The following is a 27,826-nucleotide window of genomic DNA, read 5'->3' on the forward strand; positions in this document are numbered from 1 at the left end:
TAATTTACTGTTAACTTAGCTTCATCATTATCAAGTTAGTTGCGATATGGTTAGCCTTAAAGCAACTAGTGTTGCATATTTGCTTCAACTGTATTTTTTGGCCTCTAATTTTCCAGTAATTATACCTAAAGACAATTATGCATTGCAATTTGAATATGAATCATGTATGCCCTGGTTGCTAAAGCACATTGACACTTAATCCCCCCCAAATATACTTTACAATGGCCCCTCAATAGTATCCCTGAGTTATTTTTCCATTGGGATGTGAGAAAGGATGGGGTTGATTGGCTGTGGGCTATTTTGCCCAGCTTAAAGTGGGCTCAAGGAGGAAAAGAAAAGGTTGAAAACCACTGTCTTACACTTGAGGAATAAACAACTGAATATACAACACATCTTGCAAATAGCTTATAAGTGGCATGTGCAAACTCTTTTCCCTTGATAGATGCCTGGGAAATGAATGTCCACACTTACTTTCTTTCACCACCTACTCAGCTGCAGGCTTGCTGTGCTTGTAGCAGGAAGCAATGGAGTCTGACGGATCAGGCGGCAGAGCAGCGGTAAGGAATGGGAGGGGGTGGGGCTGTTCCGAGCAAAGGTTTCAGGGCAACTGTAAATATGAGAGGCAGGGGCACAAACAACACCGAGCTCTGCAAACAGTGGCCGAAGCTCGCAGCCAGAGGTTTCTGTTTAGGGCTGTGATAACTGCTGGTTGTACATTAGTAAATGGCAGTGACTATGAAAGCCCAAAGAGACTTTGGAAGACTGGGCATTCACACATTCAGGAATCCCTCTAAGCTGGGTCTGGGCTGACCTCAGGCACAACCGTGGTCTCACAAGCTTCCTTTCCTGTGGATCCCACTGAATTTCATTTGTGTCTCTTTTGTAACATTGTGTTCTGTCTTGCTTTATAGTGGTTTATGAAGGTCTAATTCCCTTGCAGACTTCATTTCTTTGGGGATAGGACCAGGTTTCACCTGTCTTCAGGGGACAGCTTGACAGAATGCCAGCAGTGGAGTGGGGGATCAGCCTTCTGTTAGAATTGTCTCTGTCCTAAGTACTGAAAACCCAACTCAAGCTTTCACCAAAAACAAACAACAAACAAACAAACAAAACCCCAAACAAAGAAAAGTATTGATACACAGAGGTATTAATAGTTTACATTATGACTTAATCCAGAGACTCTAAGACTTTCAGATCTCTCTCTCTCTCATAAACAGATGAGATGGAGAAGGATGGATGGAGAGCTAGACATGGAGAGATAGAGATATATCTCTCAATGTCTCCCTTTTTTCACACACACACTCAATTCTGCTTCTTTCTGTATTGCCCTCATCTTCTCCTACAAATGAGCTTCCTCCATACAAGTAGTGGCAGTGCTTGTAAATAGTTTATCTCATTTCTGCTTAGCAACCCAGAGGGTGAAGGACTTCTCTTTCCCTGATCAGCATATACAAGTCCAAGGAAGTCTCTGATTGGCCAAATCTGAGTTACAAGCTTACCCCAGGGAGGGGAGAAGGGTTTTGTGATGGACAGTCCCACCAGAATCTACTGGTAAAGCGGAGAGAGAAAATTCCCCAGAGGAAAGGGTATTTGTAAATGCTGTTACCAAAAATAAGTATTTGGAGGGTGCGGGTGGAAAAGAAGCGGAAGTTGGGCCCACAAAATAGGAACTGTCCATTTCAATGGATGGGATGCCGTAGGTAAGGGGACAGGGCCTTGTACTGAAATAGACATTAAACTGAGCCATCCATTTCCTCCTTTGGGCAGTTCCCGGTCCCTCTGTTCTTGGAGCCTCCGACTTCCTTCCTTAAATATCCTTGTCCCAGCTGCACCTAAAGTCACTTCTGAGACTGTTGGGGAACTGCAGCCGAAGGGAGCTGAAAGGACCCTCCCCTGCTTGACTCTCTCCAGGAGCAGGAGAGAAAATGTTTTTGATCTGGAACAGAAGGAAGGTTCACAGGGAAATCAGAAAGCTGTAGTAGGAAAGAAAGGAAAGCTAGCACTGCGAGGCCATAAGGCCCATTCTCTCGAGTGCCTGAGGAGTTAGGAGCTGGGTCACAGCAAGTCCCATTAGAATTAGTGGCAGGGTTCAGAGAGGTGCCATTCAACTGACACGCAGGGTGACTGTTCTCTTTCCCCTCCTCTCTTCCCTCCTGCTTTTTCTCTTCTCCGCTGTTTCCACGTTATCAGAGACCTCCAGGCAGTGTTCCTTCCCTTGACAGAGGCTCAGCAGGAGGAGTGCTACAGTCCAGAGCTGAGGTGTTGAAGCAGGAAGCAGAGAGTGATTTAACTCGGGCTCTGATGGGCCTGGGGGTGGAGGCATAGCTGGTGTCAGTCCAGTAACCTGCTCCATGAGGCTTTTCTTGGAGTCAGTGGCCCAGAAGACATCTGCGGAGGAGGATGGTTGACAAACCAGGCTCCTGAGCCCGTCGCAAGTGTGGCCCTGGCAATGGATTCAGTGCCAGTGGGAACCAGGACCAGGGGGACGAGGACGACTACACCTGCACAAGGATTTGTGCTGAGTCCTTGTTTGTTTTTTGGTTTTGTCATTGAAATCATATTCCAGTAAGACTGGAGGTGCAGAGAGAAGGAAGTAGTATGTGGTTTCCGTAGTTCTTGGCAATAGCTGGGAGGCTAATTGGCACAAGAGTTTGGGTACAGGAGAAATTCAGTGACGGGAGTTTAAGAACCACCTGCAGGGCAGTTGTGATGCACGGGAAAGAGAATGGGATGTGGCGTCAGCAGATCTGAAGTTAAAGGCTGACTCAACTGCTCATTCACTATGTGACCTCGGACAGGTTACTCTGTTCCTCTGTGCCTCAGTTTCCTCATCAGAAAGAGTCAAGACAATAATACTTCACAGGGTCATTGTCAGCATGAAAAGAGCAAATACTGTAACATGGCATTCCATTTTTCGGGGTCTGTTACCTTCCCCAGGAAGCTATAAGGTGTAATTGTTAAGAGCTCAGACTCTGGAATTTGACAGAACTGAGTTCAAATCCCCGTTTAAAATTACAAATAGATATTTATGTATGAAATGATGAGATGTCTGGGATTTGCTTCAAAATAGTGCAGGAAGGGGAGAGTCAGTGGGGATGTTGTGGAATGAGACTGGCCATGAGTTAACAATGGCTGAAACTGGGTGATGGATATATGGGGTTTATTATACCAATCTGCGTACATTGTATATACGGGCAGTCCTCACTTTGCATGGTTCTGATATGCATGGATTGCAGTTACCATGGTTTAGTTAAATAGCACCAGTCTCCCCGCAACACAGCTCAGATTTCAGTGACCACAGGATATTAACCGTAAGTAATTGCATAAAGTACACACTTTAGTGCACAAACTACTGCGTAAAAAGCAGGTGCTCGTTATCATCAGCCGTCTGTCACAACACTTCTTTCAAAGTCTGTCTTTGGTTATTGGTCACTGCCCATCTGTTGTTAAGTTTACACACAGACACAAAGCATGTGCTGAGTTGCCTCCTTGTCTCCTAGTAATAAACCTATGTGACATTTTACAAAAATGGATCATCAGAAAGAGAGATTTGGCCAACAGAAATAAAAATGCACCAAAGAAATGAACAGTGATGACACTGAAAGTGAAATTAGAGCTTATCTACAGGTGAACTTGTAGATAAATAGCCGACTGTGGGGAGGTCGACATTGCCGCCATTCAAGGCTATGGACACAGCCAGAGGATTCAGTGAAGGCAAACTCAGGGAAAACAGTGGTTGTGACGAAAAGATGATGATATTCCAGAGGAAGTGACACCTGGAAAAACCTTCACATTGAAGGTACTCTTGGAGGTGTTTCACAACATGGAAAGCTCAAAGGACAAAGTGTTGGAAGCTGATCTACACTTAGAAAGAGCGTGACAATTCACCAAGGCATAGAAAATATGCTTAGTCGTTGTGTGACGTGAAGGCAAGCACTGTTCAAACTACTCTTGATACATTTCTTACAAAGAAATAAACACTTTCCTTTTCAAAGTGTCTAATGTTTTAAATTACAGTGTACTAAATAAATATTAGCTTTACTCTTTTTTTCATCTCCCTATGTATTACAACGGACAGTAAGGGAAATTTTAATGTTCTGACAAAAATGTTTGAAGGTCACAAAAGAATTGTAATTTTTTCATTGTTTATTAAGATTGCTTTGCGTGGTTTCAGCTTACACGACCATTTTCACAATCCTACGCTACTGTGGAAGATTTCCATTTTGACATTTTCAGTACTGAATAGTTTTTTTTCTAATCCCCATTCAACCACTTTCTTATGAAAATTATTTAATCTTCCCGTGTCTCAATTTCCTCACCTGTCAAATGGGGATAACAATAGCATTCATTTTGCTAGTTGTGAAGATTTAACAAGTTAATGCCTGTCGAGTACTCAGCAGAGTGACATAAATAAAAGATTCAGTGAACAGTGGCTGCTATTATATTTACAGATCTGGACGAGAGGGAGATAGAAGACACTGAAAGGTCACAGAGTATCATTGTGTTATAATAATCATGGTCTACCATAGATGCCTCACAGCAATTCTTGTTTGCATACTTCCTTAAAATGCTGCCTTCTGCTACACGGAAGGATTTCAGCACAACTTTTTCTCAAGGAGCTTCCAAATCTGGATAAAGACACAGTGATGTAGCTCAGTGTTTCTCCACTTTTTTTTTTTTTTTCCACTATTACCACCCCCCTCCTGCCCCACGGGAGCCTTTTTAGACATCTTTTCCCTAATCTACCCCCCAATGAAATATTAATAGCATAGCTATACTGTATATTCATGTGTTCATGTACTATATGTATATTTGTGCTTTACACAGAAAAGGAATAAAGTCCTACCCCAATCAATATTTTACCCTCTTGGGAGGATATCATTGCTATTGAGAATGATAGCATGATAGCATGATGTAGATGAAAATGTAACAGACATGTTGATTGCCTATTCAATGCACTTCTTGCCATCTTCATCTTCCTACAACTACCCCATCCACCCATCCCCAACCCACTGCTTTCCCCTTTCCAAGGGAACCCTAATATTTTATTTATGTCTGTATGTCTGTATGTTAATCCACTATGATGCATGTGGTCATGTACTTCATTAAGCCAATTAGGTAATCCCGTTCTCTTTGCTAGTGATTTCACTAGTGATTGGTTAGGAATGGGTGTGTGATACAATTCTGGGCAACGAGATGTGAGGGCAAATCTGCCAGGTGGCTTTGGGGAAAGGTTTCTTCATGACGAACAATGGACACACCAGAAGAGATGGTCTAACTTTTTCCCTTGGATGTTGGCAGGTTTAGGTGAGTTACTTAAACTCTGACAGCTAGCTACGTTTTATCCATCAGATGAGTTAGCTTAAGAACCCAACTGACATGCTGAAGATACAGAATGAATGGAAATAACCAAGGTTCTTGATGACATGGAGTTGCTGAAGTAATCAATCCTGGAGCTGCCCTACCTTGAGACTTCTTGTTATATGAGATAATACTTTTTCTTTTTGCTTTGGCTTGCTGAGTCACTGTTTTCAGCTACTTGTAGCCAAAAAGATCCTAGGTGATGTTGGGGGGAAAAAAGAGCTATGAGAACAAAATAATTTTGAACAAATGTATTACTAAAAAGTCAAGGTATCCACATAAATTGAGGATAATTGCATTTGGAGGCAAGATTGGAAACACATTCCTGAATAACCTTATCCACGTTCATAGCTCCAGCACCCAGACCCCTGAAGTATCTGGGTTTGAACCCTATTCATCCATTGATCACATGGATGGCCTTGGTAAGTTACTCTTTTGAGTGTCAGTTTCCTTTTTAGTAAAACTGAGACAAGAATACCTGCACTGGATTGTGAGAATCAAAAGAAATAATACCAACAAAGTGTTTAGAACAGGTCTGGCATATATATATTTAATATAAAATAATATATAATAAAACTTACATGTAATATATATATTTAATAAAAGGTAACTCTTATTATCATCATTTCCTTTATGCTGATGGCTTCCAACACAACCTCTCTGTCTCTGTCTCTCGTCCCAAATTTTCTCTGGATGTTCTCACTTGGATATCTCAATGTTACTATAAATCTAACTAATTTCCTGCCTCCTTCCTCTAAACCACACTTCCCTTCCTGTGCTCTGGATCCAACACTCTTAGCCCAGAATGCATTTCTACTTCAGCATCCTTAAAAAAATGTATCTGTCTGGACCCAGGTCCTTGATCCCTCAGGCGTTATAAATGGTCTTCTCTAGTCTCCCAAAGCACTTTGTGTCTCTCATGTCGTTTTTCATTATGAGTAGATTATAAACCTGTCTTCCCCAACTGTAAGCTTCTTGCAGACTGAGGCTATAATAGGGAGATGGCACAGCATCCTTTCTGCCATTCCCTGCCAGTACCCTGATTTTTACTCAAGTACTTACTCTCTGGTCTATTAGATTTGGGGAAAGATAACCCCTACCCTCCAGCTAAAGAGGTAGGTTTTTATTGCCTAGATGTAATCCCATCCTGCCTGTCAAGGCAATTAGCTTAGGCCTGGGTTTCTGAACCAGTCAATGCCTGACATTTCTTTCCACATGGGGATTGGTTTTGAAAGGAGCATGTGACCTAGTCTGACCAGTGGAAAATGAGGTGAACTTTGCTAGGTAATTCTGGGAAAGCAGGGTCTATGCTTTTAAAAGTGAAACTTCATAAAAGCTTTCCTCTCTTTTGTAAATCCTGGTATCTAGAAGAGCCATTTATCACAATGTGGGAAGCCAACCCGAAGAGGAGGCCCATGCACAGAGGGGAGATGACCTGGGAGACACCCAGTTAATTCATCCCTGAAGCCTGCCCTACCTCTCAACTTCCATTTACATGAGCCAAAAATATTATTTATTAAATTGAAGTAACTTGTAATAGGAAGAGTCCTAACGGATACAGGGACTCTGTCTTCAACTTTGTATCCACTGTATATCTGTCACATGGCAGGCATTCAATAAATGCTCGTGGGTTGGATGAGCCCATGATTCTAATATGGTACCCTGCTGGCTCTCTGGATCTTGCCTGCAGAGCAATTTTCTCCACACAAATCCCCATCAGCTCCCCTCCTCATCTGAACTTTTGGTAGGAGTAGGTTGTTTTCTAAAACTGAAACAAAGCATCCTGAAGTGACAGGAATGTTCGTGTCTATCCAGTCCAGCTCTCTCTTGGAAATTCCTGGATGAACACAGGCAAATCTAAACTCACTGACCCTCCTTTTTCTAGACTTCGGACTTCAACCTTTAGATGCCAATTGTGGTTATCATTTCAACATACTTTCATGAAGTTTTAAGCTTATTACTTCCTGGGGATAACACTGGAATCACATAATTTAATCAATAAGCAATCTACAAATCACATTTTAGGGTGGATTATTGTTATTAAGTATTCAATCACCAAATATTTGAGATGCAAAGTCCCATGGAATGATATAATTTCTAAGAAGTTTTCTGTTGTTTATTTTCTTCATTTCTGGATGTAGATTATTAAGAGCTGTATTGTCAGTGAGTAGTATTTCTTTTTTTTTTTTTTTTTAACCAAGGGTTTTTTTTTTTCATTTATTTATTTATTTATTTTAGGCTGTGTTTGGTCTTCGTTTCTGTGCGAGGGCTTTCTCTAGTTGTGGCAAGCAGGGGCTACTCTTCATTGCAGTGCGCGGGCCTTTCACTGTCGCGGCCTCTCTTGTTGCGGGGCACAAGCTCCAGACGCGCAGGTTCAGTAGTTGTGGCTCACGGGCCTAGCCGCTCCGCGGCATGTGGGATCTTCCCAGACCAGGGCTCGAACCCATGTCCCCTGCACTGGTAGGCGGACTCTCAACCACTGCGCCACCAGGGAAGCCCCAGTGAGTAGTATTTCTTGATTTAAATATCTTATCCCGTGTCTAATTTCCTCCTGCCCCCATAATTTATTGTTTTAAATGGTACTCCCCTATCTTAGGGACAGCAGATGGGCCAGAGATCGGCAGTGATCCTAAAGCAGACATCCATAAGTTGCCCAGGACCTAGGAGATGGTCTTACATGAGAGTATCATCCAACCGCATTGCTTTATACTGTGCTTGGCTAACTAGGTAAATCATCTCTCAGAGATTCTGAACGTGAACCACAGATAGAGAGGGACACATAAAGAGGAATGAAAAACTTAAGCTCAACCACATTAGAATTAAGTACTTCTGTTCATCAAAAGACCAAATAGGCAGTGAAAAGATAAGCCATAAAGTGGGAGAAAATATTTGCAACATTATGTAAGTGATTGTTACATAAAAGAATTCCTAAAAATTAACATGAAAGAGATACACAACCCAATAGCTCTATCCAAAAATTTTGAATAGGCACCAAAGGGAAAGTCCCAATGGCCAATAAAAAATATGAAAAGGTATTTAGCCTCATTAGTCATTGGGAAGTGTGAATGTAGCCCCAATAAGACACCATTATACATCCACCAGATTGGCAAAATTAAAATATCTGAAAATAACATAGACAGGGGTATGAAACAAGGGGAACACAAATACACTGCAGGAGAGAGTATAATTGCTACAACTACTCTGAGAGAGTTTGGCATTACTGAGTACCTTATGAGTCATCAACTGCACTCCTAAGAACGTACCCCAGAGAAATCTGTCCACAGTGCACCAAGAAACATGTAAAAGAATGTTCAGAACATAATAGGAAAAAAAGCAGAAACAACCTAAATAGCTATACATGATAGAATGGATAAATAAATTATGGCATATTCTTACAATGAAAGACTATTGGGCAGTGAAAATGAATGAGCAATAGCAATATGCAACAACATGTTTGAGCCAAGCTGGCAGTGAAAGAATATGGAAGAGATGTGGCCATTGTCCTTCATGGCTGATGGCTTTGCCTTCTGGGAGCTTCTTCTTTATCTGTTTCCTCTCTCACAGCATCTGAAGTGAGCTTTGGATTAAGCCCTCTTTGGAGCTATGCAGATTTCGCAGCTGGCTTCCTGCTGGTGCAAATGTTGGGGTCCAAGGGTTGCTTTCTGCCTTAAACATCTGGAGGCTTTTTTTTTTTTTAATGCTTGTAGTTTCTTTGAGAATGTAATTGCCTTGAAAATTGAGAAGGCTTCAGTCAGTTCCATGAGCCACTCACCACTCCCAAGTTCTTCTCCGAACATAGGTCTTTAAGTTGCTTTATTTCTTTGCTTTCTTGATCAACCAGTGATTTTCTCTCCCATTTTAATGATGGCTACCTTGAGTCCATCTGAAACGACACTTAGTCCCTTTTTTAAAAAATTAATTAATTAATTATTTTTGGCTGTGTTGGGTTTTCGTTGCTGTGCGCGGGCTTTCTCTAGTTGCGGCGAGCAGGGGCTACTCTTCGTTGAGGTGTGAGGGCTTCTCAGTGCAGTGGCTTCTCTTGCTGCGGAGCACAGGCTCTAGGTGCATGGGCTTCAGTAGTTGTGGCACACGGGCTCAGTAGTTGTGGCTCGCGGGTTCTAGAGCGCAGGCTCAGTAGTTGTGGCGCATGGGCTTAGTTGCTCCACGGCATGTGGGATCTTCCCAGGCCAGGGTTCAAACCTGTGTCTCGTGCATTGGCAGGTGGATTCTTAACTACTGCACCACCAGGGAAGTCCCAGACCCTTAGTCCCTTAGTCTCATCTTTGACACAGGCCTGGCTCTTGGTTTGGCTGAGAAGTTTTAATGGCCCTTTGAAAAATGCTTTGAACAACCACAATTTTATTAGCTCTTCTTGTTTGGGGTAAAGAAGAAATTGACTTGTCTGACTCTGTAAAAATCCATGATTCTGGACATACTCTGCAATCTGGTCACTTCTTGCCTGCACTTGTTGTAATATCTTACTAAAAAGCAGGAAGGAGCAGCTAGTACACACTGACAATGGAGTATTATGCAATTACTTCCTTTAGAATTAGGGGCTTAGTAGGCAAGTGGTCTGTCCTTCAAATTATCACAGATGGTGATCTTGTCAAATGTTTTTGCCTCAGCATAACAAGACACTGGCTTTCCAGTAAAAAACATCAATTTCTTATCTCTCCAGTAAAAAACAATGACACATATTTTGAGTTTTTGTAACGGCAATACCATACTTTTGGAAACAATTTCTATATTAGTTAGGGTAAGGTTATAGATGGATAACAAAGAGACCCCATCAATAATCCCACACCTTTAAGAAGACAGAAGTTTCTTTCTTTCTCAGGTAACAGTCCAGGGTGGCTCTGTTCTGCCTGATCACTCAGGGATCCAACTTCCATCCAACTTCCTTCGCTCAGGGTTCCAATCCCATCTTGTTAAGCCACTTCTCCAACCCCTAGGCCTTGATGTTATCTGCATAATCAAGGTTCAGTCAGTGCCTTGCCAGGGTTCCAGTGTGTGGGAAGGGGGAAGAGACTGGGGAGGAGACACACCCAGGTGTTAAGTGTAGGCCTGGAAGTGGACACACTCACATTCCTTTGGAGGAAATTTATTTAGCCTGTTGTCCATATCTAACTTCAAGGAAGGCTGGGAGATGTGACAAGGATAAAAGAAAGAACAGATTTGGGTGGGCCATTCGAGTTATATTACCCCCAAATCTTCAATCTCAAGTCTTCAGTTTACTTGGCAGCTCTGGTAATAGATTGAGACTCAGGTTGTTGGCCATAAAGTCGGAGCTACGTAGAAGACCAAAAATACCAGAAGTTCCCCTTTCATGTATATTATCTATGAAAAAGCCACATAATTTCACAAGCATCTGGCTGAAACAGTGGAACATTGTGATCTTAACAATTTCTAGCAGGCCAGACATAGTAAAAGGAAATTAATTGTACAGGTCTCATTATTACTAATTTCACATAAAAATTCACAGCTATGTTTTTCAATAAAAAAGATGATGAAGAAGAAGAGAAAGAAAGAAAGAAAGAACGAACGAAAGAAAGAAAGAAAGAAAAGAAAGAAAGGAAGGAAGGAAGAAGAAAGGAAGAAAGGAAAAGAGAGAGAGAGAGAAAAAAAAGGAAGGAAGGAAGAAAGAAAAAAAGAAAGAAAGAAAAACCCAGCGCCATGCCTGGCATAAAGTAGGCACTTAAGTCTTGTGAGTTCCCTTTCAGAGTATTAAGTTGTCTCCAGGGGCTGTCCTGGCTTACCTAAGAAAAGATGATGCGATCCAGGATAGTGGAGGGAGTTGATGCAGCCCAGAGAGCCCAGAGACTCAGAGAACAAAGGCAGCAGCACCAAAGTAGCACCTGGGGTTGCGCCCTGGGGAGCGGTACCCTGAACACCATGAGGCAGTGGCGGCCAATAGAACACATGAACAGCCACTTCTCACTCATCAAGACCTCTCCTGGCTGGCAAGCCTCTTCTCACCTCTCTCCTCTCTAGCCTCATTGACTATCTGCTCCAATCCCATCTTGTTAAGCCACTCTCTCTGCCTTGTAGTGGAAAGGCAACACAGCCTGTAAGGGTTGAAGCAGCTGGGGGCAAAGGCAGGGTGTATGTGGCCCAGGGGGAGTTCACCCACCACGCTGTGTGCACCTGCTGCCTGACTGGTGCGAACAGTGTGATCTCCCAGTGGCCACTCGGGTTCTTGTTTGCTCCGTTTAGGCAAGTTGGAAAGTGCAGGAATGTGATGTCATAGATTTTCCTAAGTTTCAGCAGGATAATTAAACAGATGCTTCTATTTCTAGATATTTGAGTAAAGTCCTGCCTGGGTTGCCTCAGCCAAAGTTCACTCATGTTGACTCTAAAGCCCTGTGTTGGACTATGTCCACTGTCAGGAGGTGGCTGGCCACACAGAAGGGAGGGAAAAGGACAGGACAGTAAAGACACCGCCATCGCAGTGATTAAGAATCCGCCTGCCAATGCAGGGGACACGGGTTCGAGCCCTGGTCCAGGAAGATTCCACATGCCGCGGAGCAACTAAGCCCGTGCACCACAACTACTGAGCCTGCGCTCTAGAGCCCGCGAGCCACAAGTACTGAGCCCGCGTGCTGCAACTACTGAAGCCCGCGTGCCTAGAGCCCGTGCTCCGCAATGAGAGAAGCCACCGCAGTGAGATGCCCGCGCACCGCAACGAAAGTGTAGCCCCCGCTCGCCGCAACCAGAGAAAGCCCACGAGCAGCAACAAAGACCCAACACAGCCAAAAATTAATTAATTAATTAAAAAAAAAAGACATCGCCATCTAAGAAATTCCCGTGAGAGAATAAGCACTCCGATTATTATTCTGAGCTCTGTAAAACAAATACAACACACACACACACACCATGAATTGACACATCAGCTATTTGCAAACCCTTGTGCTACTTATGAGAAGGAAAGTGGGAGGAAGGCCTTTGCTTTACAGTCCTTCAGGTGGACAAGGAAAAAACAGGGAAGACAGAATGGTCCTAAAAGAAACATTATTCGTGAAATAAAACATAGCACAGTCAGTATGTCAGAGTAAAGAGACAGTGAAAGAAATGTGTTTGTTTAATGATTCACTTATTCAGTCATTCACTCCACAAACATTTACTCAATACCAACTCTGTGCCATCCATTGCGATAGGGACTAGAGACACAAAAACAAATAGGACACAGACCCTGCCCACACAGCTAGAAGCGGGAGGCAGGAAGTTAAGTAAATGAAAGCACAGATATGTCATCAGAGCTTTTGTAGACACGGGTACAAGGGTCAGGTTGATTCTAACCATCTGGGGAGTCTGTGGGCAGAGGTCAAGAGGAGGCTTTCGAGAAGCGGTGGCCAGGGTGATAGCTGTGACAAGTGAGAATGCAGCAGCACGTAGAGAGCAGGCTCAGGGGTTGCGGTGCCAGGGCAGCTGCTATAATCTTAGAAAGCCAAGCTCCCAAAGCAACTTTTTGTTTGGCCATTGACACCTGGGATGCAACAACGATATCAGAAAGGTGCATGTTCCAGGGGAGAATGTGATGTTGGGGAACTATTGAACCTTATGAACGAGTTGGACTGCTGCTGGGAGCCCCCTGCCCTCATCAGGGCAGCTGGTTGTCATACTGCTGACACCTCACTGGCACAGGAGCCACCCTGATGAAGCAAAGAGCCAGCTGTCCCACTAAGCCTCCTTTTAGGAAATGTTACCCTAAAATTGCCACTCTGGAGCAAACACAAAGGAGCTGGAGGTCCCCATGGTTGGGACTCTGGAGGTAGACAAAACTAAGCTGGAAGCCTGGCTCCTTTTTTTTTTTTTTTTTTGGCCACACCACCTCATGGCTTGTGGGACCTTAGTTCCCCGACCAGGGATCGAACCCGTGCCCCCTGCAGTGGAAGCACGGAGCCCTAACCACTGGACCACCAGGGAATTCCTGGAAGCCTGGCTCCTTATTTAACAGATGGACAAAACACTTGTATTAGTAAGAACTTATTAGCTGTAATAGACACTCAAGCTAGGATAAGTGAAAAAGGTCAATTTAACATAAAGATATAGGGCTGTCTCTTAACACCAGAGGGCAGGACGGCATCCAGGTCCCGGGGAAGACCAGAACTGGTGGGTGGTTGCCCACCAGGAACCATTCTCCCTGTCTCTGCTTCTTTCTGGGCAACTGCTTCCTCTGTCTGTCTGTCTGTCTCTCCCCCTCTCTGTCTCAGCATAGCCAAATATGGCCACCTACAGTGTCCTTGCTTCCATCTTACAGGTCCTACCCCAGGGAAACCCCGTGTTTTTCTCTGGACACAGTTCCAGATGCCTGGGGGAGGGCTCTGACTCAGCTGAGGCCAGGAGTGCAGGGTTCACGCTGAACAGATATCTGCCGGGAGCTAGCTCTGTGGGCAAGGGGCAAGGGTTCTTGTGAGTTGGGCAGGCACCCCAAAGGAGGTCAACCATAGTTCTTCAGGGACTCTAGACCCTGAAGATAATAGTCACGCCTTACTTGGTCATCAAACAGATTTGATGAGTTAATATATGTAAAGCAATTACCATACAGCATGTCCTTAGTAAATGGAGGTGATTATAATTATTATGAGTCAATAAAGAGAGAATGTGATCTATTTTTAGGAAAACCCAATCCAGGAGGCTGGCATGCAGCCTTCTTTCCTCTACCAAAGACGTTCACATTAACATAAAGATGCAGGGCAAGGCCCCTCTTCCTTTGCCTCAGCCCCATCCGTCTCATCTCTCATCTCACAGTTACAACCTAAAGCTCCCATTCCCACTTGCCCCCAAGCTTTCTTTGCTATTACGAATCAATCATTTACTCTTTGGGCCCTTGCCACCCCAGCAGGTAATGGCTGTCTTTAGGAGTGTTAAGTTTATACGGTGATTATATGTCTTTCTTCTTTATTAAACTTTAGACCTGTGGGCTGAGAGACCACATCTGAGTACCCAGGACATTGCCATGCATCTAGTGTTCACTTGATAATATTTGTTGATTCATCGTGTTTTCACGTCAAGGGCAATATCCATTTATAGACCCATAAAATGAATCTCAAGAACTCATTTAATTCAGGCCACTGCCTTTAGGCAGGGTAAGGTTTAAATGTCGCGTGTTTTATTTCCACTTTCCTGTAGGCCTACAGGCACAGAACCTGGGATTTGGAAGGGACCTGGTAGGTCTAGGTCAGGCACCTGTGCAAGGCAGGATTCCTGCCCTGAGACATGGGCATCTGGTCTCCACTTGATACCATCCTAGAAATCTCACTCCAGCTTTATCTTTTACAGTTTAGGGAGTTCTTCTTTGTATGAAGAATCTCAAATCTACCTCTGTGTCAATTCCATTAAATGTTCCCAATTCTGTAGGACCAGAACTAATGCCTCTGAGACAGACCTGGGACCTGGGACCCTTTGCTACAGTGCTGCAGTGCTTGCATCTGGACAAAAGTCTCCTTGAGCTACAAAATACAAAGAAACTATAAGGGACTAAAAATAACTGCTGTGCATGCACAGTTGGGGCAAATTCTGGCCAAAAGATACAAAAAGACCAAAAAGACCAACTGCCACTTCTGAAGAGCCAGGAGCAAAAACAGGGGGTCGGGAGCAAAAGCAGGGTACTCGGCATGCCCCCTGCACATAACACCACAAAGGGGTGGGCAAACCTAAGCCACCCCTCGGGCCCGACCCCTGGATACACCCCTACCCTCACCCGCATGTAAGGAACCAGCTTGCCCCGCCTTGGGGAGCAAGGGAACCTGTTACTTGTTCTCGCTCACCCCTGCTGCAGCAGGGACCCCAGTAAAACCTTGCCTGAATTTCTTGTTCGGCCTCTGATCAAATTTCTATTACGGAGGCCAAGAACCCTGGGCAGTAACACTTCTTCCCCACGGCAGCCTTCCTCACACACAGAATGAGGGCCCGGTTCACTCTCTCGTGTCCCCTCTGAGCCTCTTCTCTTCCACCCAAGTGTCCTTAAGTCTTTCTCCACAAGAAATGGTTTACAGACACTTTGTCAACCCTTTGGCACCTTGATATGCTGTGTTTCTCTTTGTTTTCCTTTCTTAGGGTTCAGAACCCAGCCCATAACACTCAGTGTGGTCTGACTGCTGAGGGGAGTGGGATTGGGACCTTTGTTCTCTATCTAGCTACTATGATTTTTTTAATACTGTGTAATTTTGAGCTAGCTTTTCTTTCGGTTGGAGAACCATCATAATTTTGGCTCATATTAGTTTTAAATTCATCATACATTTTTTTCAAAAAATGGAAATTACTTTCTAAAAAATAAATGTAATATACATCATCATAGAAAATTCAGGGAAACAAAAAAGCAAAACATGAAGGGAATAACCACTATATTGTAATGCTTCCCTTTAAAGATAACTATTGTTTACATTTTGGTATATACTCTTCTAGACATCATTTCCTATGTATAACACACACACACACACACACACACACACACAGTTTTACAAAAGTGGGATTAAACTTCTGTGGCAGATTAAAGACGGCTGCTAATTCTTTTCTACTCTCCTTACTGAAAGGTGGCATCTATTTCCTCTCCCCTGCTTCTGGGCTGGGCCTGTGGCTGTTTTTTTTTTTTTTATACGTAGGATCATTCTTTTTTTTTTTTAATTAATTAATTATTTATTTATTTTTTATTTTTGGCTGTGTTGGGTCTTCGTTTCTGTGCGAGGGCTTTCTCTAGTTGCGGTAAGTGGGGGCCACTCTTCATCGCGGTGCACGGGCCTCTCACTATCGCGGCCTCTCTTGTTGCGGAGCACAGGCTCCAGACGCGCAGGCTCAGTAATTGTGGCTCACGGGCCTAGTTGCTCCGTGGCATGTGGGATCTTCCCAGACCAGGGCTCGAACCCGTGTCCCCTGCGTTGGCAGGCAGATTCTCAACCACTGCGCCACCAGGGAAGCCCCCTGTGGCTGTTTTTAACCAATAGTACGTAATGGAAGTAACACAGGGTAATTTCCAAGGCTGGGCCTAAGGAGATCTCGGCTTCTGCCTTCAGCTCTTGGAAGACTCTTCTTGGAGGCCAACCATCATATGAGGAAGCATAACAGCCCCCTGGAGAACTGAAGCCGGTGTCTGAGAACACACGGAGCTCCCTCCCAGCTGGCAACCGGTATCAACGATCAACTGTGCAAATGAGGTCCTTTTGGACCTTCCAGTTATCCCAGAGTCCCAGTCAGGACCAAGTGATACAAAATAATCCACAGGATCATAAAAAGTCATAAATTGTCATTTGAAACCACTAAGTTTTGGGGTAGTTTGTTACAACAGCAGTAGATAGCTGAAAAAATGACACATAATCACAGCAAATGGTAATACAGTGTTTTCTATGTGCCGGGCACAGTTATAAATTCTTTATACATATTAACTCACAGATCCTCACAAAAACCTTATGAAGTAAGTACTATGAGTATATATATTATGGTCCCCATTTCACAGATGAAGAAACTGAGACACAGGGGAATAAGAAACTTGCTCAGGGCCACACAGTGAGTGATGGTTCTGGGATTTGAATCCATACAGTCCAGAGTCTGTGCTCTAAACCACCATATCCCACTGCCTCTCTGCTGCTTCCTCTCGTTTAAGATACATGAACAACTTTCAAGGTCAATAAATATCAATCTACAAAGTCATAATTAATGGCCACATGTTGAAATCTGTTGAAACATTGAGTCAATTATCCAAAGTATTAACAATCTCTTCTAGTTTTGAAATTCTCTTCATTGGATATATAGCGTGTTAAAGTCGTCAAGCTGTTGATAAAATTTGTTGAATAGAACAGAGTTCAGGAGTGAACCCCCTTGAACCCACCTGAGATGTCCATCCAGAGGGCCATCATTTAGCAATACTCTTTAAGTACAGATTGTTCAACAAACTGGAATCTGCCCAGGGTTCTATTATCTTAGCCACTGGTTCCCGAGCACAGGCTGGGAGATAGGCCACATAGAAATTGTATAGGCACTTGTTAAAATACAGATTCTTAGGCTTTGCCCCAGACCCTCCAGTAATAGAATCTCTGAAAATGAGGCCCAGGAATCTGCATTCTAATGCCCTCTGTATCATTCTGATGACAGCTAGGTTTGGGAACCATTGATTTAATCTCCATTTCTCCTCATCCACATTGATAGCTCTGTCAAATCCCATACCAAATTTCATGTACACTAAGTCTGTGGGAATTTTCTGGTAGTCCTTTGAGAGGTGTCCTGGCTCTGCTGTTAACCAGATATATGATTTCATCTCTGGACTGTTTTTATCTATAAAATGAGGAGATTGGATTAATTTTCACAGTGGATGCTGTGGTGTGCCCACACATACCTTCTTCAAGACTGAGTCACTCATTCCCTCAACTGTTGGGATGGCTGATAGTTCACAGGTGACCCAAGACCGTATCTCCCCCAGAAGCATAGCCTGTATCCAGTGGCTAGCTGATGAGGAAGTATGAAGACCCGGCCCCCTAGCCTCAAGGTGAGCCAGTTCTGAAGAACCATCCCATAGGGTTGACCTGAGACCTTTGTTACATCTGCATCTCAGTTCAGTTCATCCCTCTGCCATTCCTGCTCCCTTCAGTCACCCATAGGCATGGCTGCCAAGGGCACTCAGTAAAGTTCCTGCCCACAGTCTCCATCTCGGTCAGCTTCCTAAGGAACTGATTACCACAGTGACCTTCCGCTCCTGATGTGGATTGAAGTGACAGCACAGACTCTCAAGACCTTTCCAAACATCCTGGGCTCTCCGTTCAGCTCAAGAAAAGCATTCTCCTTGTCATCCGCCTCCCATGCATTCTTCATTCATGGACAAACTTTTACTGTACCCCTACTACGTGCCAGGCCCTGAGCTCAGCCTGGGTATTCAGAGACTTTCCTGGATCTCCAGTAGTGGAAGGAGAGAAAGCACTTAGGAGTTGAATGGCTCCTCTGTCTCTTTGTCATTTGTCAGTACTGTGGTATTTCCCATGCTATAGGACTAGCCCACCTTCTTGCTCTGAGCATGACCCAATAGGCCTTTTTTTTGCCCTGATTGTGGTTGGCAAGGCCCTTCCTTGTAGGGGATTTAACCTTCCTGACGTCATTCTCATGAGCTTGTGTCTCTCTTTGAATTCCCCTCTTAGCTTCTGAGTTTCTCCTCCCAGCTCTAGTAGTCGGGCTGGGCAAGGACCAACATAGATGTTTCATTCATTCAGGACACTAATGTCTATTTTATGTTTACTGGGCTTGCAGTGGAAAATGTAGGGGAAACAAGCCCTTCCAGAAGGGCTGAGGCAGAAGTAAGGGATTAGATTTCAAATGTTCATCCAATAATCCATCAAGGACTGACATTCCTCAGGCAAAACTGGAATAAGGCAGCTACATTTGCTGCTGCCACCCCTCTCTTGTCAACTCCAGGCCCTGAGGGCACTCTTCAGCTCCATCCCCACTCCTCTTCATGGATTTGCAGCCTCCCTGCCTTCTGTTCTGCATACTTGCTACTCCCTTTGCTGTCAAACATTTTCATTTTTTACTTGCCTGAGACTTAGTCATAAGACATCTTTTCCAGGGATCACCATATTTTATGCTTTTTCTTGTATCATATTGCAACATAAAAAGTTTTGTCCAATGGACATTAAGAAAACAGAGAGGGGGCTTCCCTGGTGGCGCAGTGGTTGAGAATCTGCCTGCTAATGCAGGGGACACGGGTTCGAGCCCTGGTCTGGGAAGATCCCACATGCCACAGAGCAACTGGGCCCGTGAGCCACAATTACTGAGCCTGCGCGTCTGGAGCCTGTGCTCCGCAACAAGAGAGGCTGCAATAGTGAGAGGCCCGCGCACCGCGATGAAGAGTGGCCCCCACTTGCCGCAACTAGAGAAAGCCCTCGCACAGAAACAAAGACCCAGCACAGCCATAAATAAATAAACAAAGACAGAAAGAAAGAAAGAAAGAAAGAAAGAAAGAAAGAAAGAAAGAAAACAGAGAGCTCTTTTCAGCTCTGCAATCACATCATGCCCAAGGGCTCTTCACTGAAGAGATAGAACAATCTAGCACAAGAGCAGAAAGGACCCAAGCCCAACACTCTCATTGTATAGATGAGGAAACCAAGAAACAGTGAAGTCAAGCAGCTTTCCAAAGGTCACACAGCACTAATTGCCAGAACAGGAAAAATGGCACCTTCATTCAGTGAGGAAGGAGTCCATGAATGGTACATTTTAGGAAGGGCTCTGCCTGTCAGAGGTGCTAATTTCTACATACTACCTAAGAGTATTACTCTGATCGACTGTTTATAGAAGTAGACATATCCTTATCAGTCAGGCCTCTTTTACCCGCTACTACTCCACCAGGGGTCAAGACCAAGCCCTCGCTGCCCTTCTTAACTAGATCACGAGCAGAATAATCCAGGTTCCAGGCCACCTGGTTCCAGAACTTACAAGTTGTCTGACCTTAAAAACACCATTTAACTGCTGTATCCATGGTTCTCCAGCCTGGCCTTGCTCCCACAGCTGTGGGGCAAGGAAAAGCACGCAGGATCTCTGAGGGAGAAAGAGCCCTTTGTACCATGAGTTGTTCTCCCTCCTTCCTGTGCATTGGGATCCTCTATGGAGCTTGAAATTGGAGGAGGGAGTATGGTGGGCGAGCAGGGACAGGGGGGAATGAGGGTGGGACCTGGTGTCTGGGAAGCTTTTCTCTTTTTTTTGGAGTAAAATTGCTTTACAAAGTTGTGTTAGTGTCTGCTGTACAGTGAAGTCAATCAGCTGTATGTCTACCTATATCCCCTCCCTCTTGGCCCTCCCTCCCACCCCCCTCCATCCCACCCATCTAGGTCGTCACAGAGCACGGAGCTGAGCTCCCTGTGCTATAAAGCAGGTTCCCACTATCTGTTTTACACATGGTAGCGTATTTATGTCAAACCTAATCTCCCAATTCGTCCCACCCTCCCCTTCCCCCGCGTGTCCACATGTCCGTTCTCTACGTCTACATCTCTATTCCTGCCCTACAAATAGGTTCATCTGTACCATTTTTCTAGATTCCACATATATGAATTAATATACAATATTTGGTTTTCTCTTTCTGGCTTACTTCACTCTGTATGACAGACTCTAGGTCCATCCACATCTCTACAAATGACCCAATTTCATTCCTTTTTATGACTAATATTCCATTGTACATATGTACAACATCTTTATCCATTCACCTATTGTTGGACATTTAGGTGGTTCCCATGTCCTGGCTATTGTAAATAGTGCTGCAACGAACATTGGGGTACATGTGTCCTTTTGAATTATGATTTTCTCAGGGTATGTGCCCAGTAGTGGGATTGCTGGGTCATATGGTAGTTCTATTTTTAGTTTTTTAAGGAACCTCCATACTGTTCTCCATAGTGGTTGTATTAATTTACATTCCCACCAACAGTGCAAGAGGGTTCCCTTTTCTCCACACCCTCTCCAGCATTTACTGTTTGTAGATTTTTTGATGATGGCCACTCTGACCGGTGTGAAGTGATACCTCATTGTAGTTTTGATTTGCATTTCTCTAATAATTAGTGACGTTGAGCATCTTTTCATGTGCCCCATGGCCATCTCTATGTCTTCTTGTTATTTAAGCTCCACAGGTGATTTTGATGCACAGTCAAGTGAGGAAACCACTGACAAAGTATAAAAGACAAACAGGAGAGGAGAAATAAATTACACTGTTAGCTAAAAATAAGTCTTAGATTATCTGCACATTTTAAACTCTGTTTAGAGTTGATAACTAATTGTCTGCCTTTTTCAGGGCACTCAAAACGCTGATCTCAGGTTCCTTTCCTTCTAGAAAAGATGTATATTACATCAGTGACATTTCTCTTACCTTGCAGTCTACACACACACACCATGAATCACCTCCAAGTGTCTCTGTGCTGAAGTCAGATTCTAAGTCATGTCTTTTATCCTTTGACCACTGAGTAATCACTCTGGCCCCAGTCTATTCTTTCAGGTCCAGGAAAACAATCTGATTAGGCCTCTGGAAAATGGATTCACAGTAGCCCAAATCTCCACAGGGTGCTCTATAAACCCGACTGCTAATGTACTGCTTGGGAATATCTGTCAGAGTCCTAGTTCTCCTTTTTAAATAACTGAGTGGCCTTGAGCAAATTGCTCAATCTCTAGGTCTCCGAGATGATTATTACCTGCTCATCATGCTTTACAAGGTAGTATTTCCCTCCTTATAGCAGTTCTCTTCGGAGTACCAGTGGAATGTAATCAGAAACTTGCTGCAGTGGCCTTAACATTAAAGAAAATGGGTAGGAATGAGAAGCATAAATTTGAAGAGCATTTCATTCAGTCCCTGAGACACCAAGGTAGACACTGTTACTTCTGTCTGCCCAGCACCTCCTTCCCCTCTTCTGGGGACAGAGCCTCTTTCCTTGGGGGAACCGCTTCTTTCTCCCCCCATACGGTTCCGGGCCGCTGATCAAAGTGCCCTGGACTGTCCCTCTGGGGCCACAGGGGTGGACACGTGACCCCAGCTTAACCATAACAACAGCCCACTCATCCGGCCACAGCAATTGGTCTGAGGATTCATCTAAGGACCAACTCCCTCCCTCCCCCCCAAAAATCAGGGAATTTTCTAAATGAAGCTGGTGGGGAAACTCTTCTTTCTGGTCAAGTTGCTACGTAACTGTGACACCAGAGCTGCCACATGAGAAGGATGGGAGGATGAGACCACCATCCAGAAGTGAGGCTGTGAGAGACAGACATGGAAACAAGGAAAGAGAGTATGTTGTATGGTGTTAAGTTCCCTCTGATTAACTCTTTTTAAAAAAATAAATTTATTTATTTATTTATTTTTGGCTGCGTTGGGTCTTCGTTGCTGCACACGGGCTTTCTCTAGTTGCGGCGAGCGGGGGCTACTCTTCGTTGCGGTGTGCAGGCTTCTCATTGCAGTGGCTTCTCTTGTTGCGGAGCATGGGCTCTAGGCGTGCGGGCTTCAGTAGTTGTTGCACACAGGCTCAGTAGTTGTGGCTCACGGACTCAGTAGTTGTGGCTCGTGAGCTCTAGAGCGCAGGCTCGGTAGTTGTGGCGCATGGGCTTAGTTGCTCCACGGCATGTGGGATCTTCCCGGACCAGGGCTCGAACCCGTGTCCCCTGCATTGGCAGGCGGATTCTTAGCCACTGCGCCACCAGGGAAGTCCCCCTCTGATTAATTCTTTTTTTTTTTTTTTTTTTTAAATTTCTATTTATTTATGTTGGGTCTTCGTTTCTGTGTGAGGGCTTTCTCTAGTTGCAGCAAGTGGGGGCCACTCTTCATCGCGGTGCGCAGGCCTCTCACCATCGCGGCCTCTCTTGTTGCGGAGCACAGGCTCCAGACGCGCAGGCTCAGTAGCTGTGGCTCACGGGCCTAGTCGCTCCACGGCATGTAGGATCTTCCCAGACCAGGGCTCGAACCCGTGTCCCCTGCATTGGCAGGCAGATTCTCAACCACTGCGCCACCAGGGAAGCCCTGATTAATTCTTAATCCAAAGAATTCTTTGGATTCTTTGAGCTACCCCAAGATTTCCACCCCCCAAAGCCTCAAAGCCTCTTTTTCACTTAAGCCAGTTTGTTTTAGAATTTCTGTCACTTGCAACCCAGAGTCTTGATGAACAGAAATACTCTGACAGCTTTCCTCTCTACCATACACTTTCTGAAACTTCAAAAATGTGAGGCTCTGTGTATCGGTGAGCTGAGTGTGTTCTTGTCTCTCCTAGATCAGCGCTGGAAGGTTCAGTGGTCGGTCACCTTGCTTACACTGGTGTAATATTTCCCAGCACCCCCTTCTCTGTGAGAAGTTGGCCAAAAGTGAAGTTGCATGTGCTGTGGGGGGCGGCAGTGAAACGTCAGCCGTCACGCTCTGAAGGCCACTGTTGGCTGGAGCTGGGGAGGGGCACACCGAGAGGCAGCCAGGCTCGTGGGCGTCCCTGCTCCTCCCCGCTGCTCTGTGACTGCCGGCCCTGCTGACCAACAGTGACGCCTCCACACACCATGAGATGCTTTGCTGCAAACTCACAGAGGCAGTAGCTACAGAGAGCCAACGTCTTTCCAAAGATTCCACACCAGCCCCTTGGTGGCCCCAGTCCAGCAGCCAGACCTGCCTTGCTCCTTCTTGTAAGCTCTGCTTTGTTCATCCGCACCACGGCTGGTGAATGACTTTTCGGTGATCCTTCAAGGACTTTCAGTTCTTTACTTGCCCAGCTCCTCCCACGATTGTGCATGATCTAATTCTTATAGTATTAATAAATTCCTTATGCCATAATACTCATAGTGGTTCTGCTTCCATAACTTAACCCTAAGCCAGATGTCGTTGGGTGAACCCTAAGGAGCTTCCCGCTGCCTTTCTTTGCTTCACGCCCACACCCAGGCCTCCTGTCTCCATGGTGCTGCTCCCCTCTGGTTGCTCACCTTTCCACACCTCCATGTGTTCATGGGAAGATCTGATCCCGTTCCTGCTCATCTTACCATTGTGTTATTTGCTGTCTCAATCTACTCTTGCCTGTGGCCTCTGCCTGCTTCACTTTTACACTATTTCCTACTCTCCAGTCCAATCACAAGGCTGTCTGGCAGGTGGCCTGGAGATTTAACATAGACTGGCATCCAGCTAAGGCGAAAGCCAGGACATCCTGCCCAGAGCCTCCCACTCCTGATTTCCAGTTAGGAAATGTCATTAGAGAAGGAAATAAATACCTTCAATGAGAACTTGATGGGCACTCTGTGTTGCCCACAGATGCCAAAAAAATATTTTTAAAAATGAATTAACATAGCAGAAACTATTTGATGTGAAAATTATCAGGGAATATTTAAAAAATCAACATGGTATGCTGTTGGCCCATCGAACGCTCCATGAACAGCCCTGAAATTTCCACTGGGATGGGCTCAAGGTCTCTGCCAGTTCTGTGATAATGGCTCAAAGGCCAGAGCTATTAACCCCAGCCCGGCCATTGCTCAATACGCGACCTTGGTTGAGTCAGCTGGTCTATATAGATTAATGAAGTAGATAAAGATTTAAAAACCATGGTATCTCAGGCTTGGAAGCAACATGAGGAGTTATCCCTAATTCAGGCAGCTGACCCTTGCTTATCTCCATCCAACCCCTCTGGCTTTGCTCGACCCCTCCCTCAATTGGGGCCCTGTGGCCATGTACCACTGTCCCATCACTGTAGGCAAAGGCTAGGGATGGTGACTTAGGCCTCTGTTGGGACTCTGTCCAAGAGTTGGGACAAGTGTCTAACAGTGGAATTTTCTCCATACTTATTTAGGCACCTTAAGTTTTTAAAAGAACACTCCTGCCCAGTTTGACATGAGACATGGACGGCAGGAGAGGACTGAGAGAACTGGGAACATGCAAGAGGAAGAAGAATGTATTACAAACAACAATCAAGCAAGTAGCTGCTGGTACTGGGCATCTAGTGCTTCCTACATACTTTATATCTGTGTTGACATTTAATCCTCACAACAACTCTATGAGGTAGTTGTGTTTTCTCCAATTTACAAATGAAGGAATTGAGACCCAGTGATCTCCAGCAATGTACCTTGAATTGCACAACTGGTAAGTGGCAGATTTGGGATGCCAGACACTTTGGGGTGACCCCGACCTCTGTTCTTTTTCCATGTATAATCCTATACCTCTCTACCCATCTCTCAGTCATGCTTGATTAAGGGGCTTTTCCAGGTTTCTGGTCAGAAGGAAATTGGAAGGCAACACATCATATCATTATATCATCTATCAACCCATATCATATGCCATGTCATGTCCTATCATATCACATCCATGGTTGGTTGGGTAAATTTATGATTAAACAATGCAGTTTTCTTTCAGTCACACAGATTCAGTTATTCTCACCTCTTCCTTTTGTCGTCTACATACATTCCCCAGGTGAATAACTCCTCTGGGTATTTGGGCTGGGTGGATTCTGCCAGGCTAATGAAATCAAGGTCAGGTGACCTGACCAGGTAAACCAGGTGAGCAGTGGCCTTTACTTGACGTTGGTTTGACAAGGTTTATTTGGTTGTCCTACACATCACACCTGTCCTACATCTGTCCTCAGAACCTCCTGGAGCACCATGGGCAGCCAGCAGAGCCCTGACTACAGCCTAGATTAGAAAATGACTTGCCCTAGTCAGTTTGTGGCAAAGCTGGTCCCAGAGGCCAAGTTCCCTGACTCTCATTGCATGCTTAAATGCTTCTTTCATGTATATATAGGATGAATCTTTTTTTTTTTTTTAATTTCCTACTTTTTAAAAAAAAATTAATTAATTAATTAATTTATGGCTGTGTTGGGTCTTCGTTTCTGCACGAGGGCTTTCTCCAGTTGTGGCAAGCGGGGGCCACTCTTCATTGCGGTGTGCAGGCCTCTCACTATCGCAGCCTCTCTTGTTGCAGAGCACAGGCTCCAGACGCGCAGGCTCAGTAGCTGTGGCTCACGGGCCCAGTTGCTCCGCGGCATGTGGGATCCTCCCAGACCAGGGCTCGAACCCATGTCCCCTGCATTGGCAGGCAGACTCTCAACCACTGCGCCACCAGGGAAGCCCATATAGGATGAATCTTTACCCATGCCTAATGCTGATTTCCAGAGCAGGGTTGAGGGCTTTAGCCACCCCCTCTTCACCTCCACCAGCACCCCATGCCCACACACATTCACCTCCTTCTTTCTTATGAATAGCTGATGTTTTCCCAGTTCAGATAAAGTCCTATGCAAACATGGCAAGCGGGTTCTCAAGCTCACTTTCAACCATCAAGGTTCCTGGGTAGAAACTCTGGAGCCACTAGCACATGTTCCTGTCTCTTCCAGGAGCCACCATTCTTTTTCTTTGTAGATTCTGCCCTTCCTCCTGTCAGAGCCATGTTTAAACATCGTTTTCCACTCCTGGATGACCAGGTTGCTATGGTGACTTTGTTTTTCATAGACACAGTGCATCTGGCTGGTTTTCCCAAGTTTCTGACCAGAGGTAGCAACGGCGGGTCAAGGTGTGACCCAGATGACTTTTAGGCTATACAGATTTTAGAAGCAAAAGTGGCCATGAAACTTCCATTATCTAGAGACCTGTCTTCATCCTACAGAGAATGAAAAGTTAACTGAGATTTGCTAAGGCCAATTCTTTGCTTCTTTTATGCAGAAGGGATGCGGAAGTAATGGCCACTTTGCCCCAGAACCCAGCAAATGGGCTGGGCTCACTCCAGCAGGGAAATTTCACCAAAGTGAAAACACCTGAGGGACAACACTGGCCCACCAACCACGACCAAATGAACTCTCCAGCGGTAGGCTGGCATGGGCTCCCCTCTCCCAGGGGTTGTTGATTGCTCAGGTTTTACAATCCTCAAGTCCTGTGCCAAGGAGCTTTTGTGGTTTAAATCAATGTGCTTCTGGGAATGAGTGCCCTTATTATTCCTAGTTCACATTATTTGCCGTGCTCTTATACCACTGTGACATAATACCCTTTGTGCAGCTGTACAATAACAGTCCTTTCAGGAACCTCTAAGAGCTTTCTAATTAGGACCACAACCACACAACAGACAGAGAAACTGAAGACCAGAGACAGGGATGACAAAGCTTCGCCTTGGTCACAAAGGAGTCCAGCCCAGTTCTGACGCCTACTCGGAGGCTGTAGGGTCAGGGCTAGGCCACTAGTTTATGAAGGGCACCTCTGCAACATTGGCTGCAGAATTATTAGGCTGCCTGAGTGCTGGGTCCTTTGTAGTAGGGTCACCTAAGCAGTTGAGTTATTGAGTTGAGGACCAGAAATATCCAGCATTAGTTATGCAATAGCTCTTGAGTTTACAGTTAGTTCTCAGTGGCTAGGGTCCTAGGACCAGAAACTCTATTAAGCCTAGGTCATTAGAAACTGAATTCTGCATTAAGTAATTCAACTCAAATGACTGCCTACTATGCGCCAGGCACCATGCTGGACAGCAGGCATGCAAAGATGAACTCCCAATCCTCCCGTTGGATGTTCACAGTTTAGATAGAAGGCGAGATAGCTATGTAAGCAGGGAGATACACGTAAGCAGAGAGTAGACCAGAAGGCTAGGGTAGGACCCAACTCTGTGGGGCTTTCAGGGAAAGCTTCTTGGAGAGGAGGACTTTCAACCTGGGTAAATCTACAGAGATGGACTGAGCTTGCTAAGCAGAACCATGGGGGAAAAAAAGCATCACACACTGAATGCCAAGTGCCACAAGGGCCCAGAGGTGTGAGATGCACTGGGGTTCAGGAAACAATGAGAATATCAACACGCCTAAAGCGGCAGCCATGGTTATCTCACCGTTCTTTCTCTCTTCTGTTTTTATAGCCAAAACGCTATCCCTTTTTATTCTCAATATCTTTTTTTGGATGTTGCTAAAAAGACTGAACATCGGGTTGTTTTGTCTTTGCGTATTGCTTTAACCCTCCACTTCTCCTTAGGGCATTGTGGATGTCTCTGACTAGGGAAAGATCACATATTGGGGAATGTCCAAAAGAAAAGCAGAAAGATGAA

The 27,826-nt window shown here is 44.9% G+C and overlaps 1 protein-coding gene and 1 long non-coding RNA gene across 4 annotated transcripts in view; one reads left to right on the forward strand and one right to left on the reverse strand.

Annotated features, from left to right (window-relative positions):
- Positions 1-27,826, reverse strand: part of RD3 (RD3 regulator of GUCY2D) — a 411,139-nt gene that overhangs the window by 353,595 nt on the left and 29,718 nt on the right. The gene's annotated exons all lie outside the window — the stretch shown is intronic.
- On the forward strand, positions 306-27,686 carry LOC309632928. Of its 3 annotated transcripts, XR_014247150.1 has the most exons (4): positions 306-557; positions 5,713-5,783; positions 7,958-8,088; positions 24,612-27,686. It is a non-coding gene; the product is annotated as an uncharacterized lncRNA (long non-coding RNA). The 3 variants fall into 3 exon arrangements; XR_014247151.1 differs by lacking the exon at positions 24,612-27,686 and having other exon boundaries at positions 2,191-12,227; XR_014247152.1 differs by lacking the exons at positions 5,713-5,783; positions 24,612-27,686 and having other exon boundaries at positions 6,730-12,227.

Source organism: Balaenoptera borealis, assembly GCF_965194805.1.
Source record: "Balaenoptera borealis genome assembly, chromosome: 1".
NCBI classification, from domain to species: Eukaryota; Metazoa; Chordata; class Mammalia; order Artiodactyla; family Balaenopteridae; genus Balaenoptera; species Balaenoptera borealis.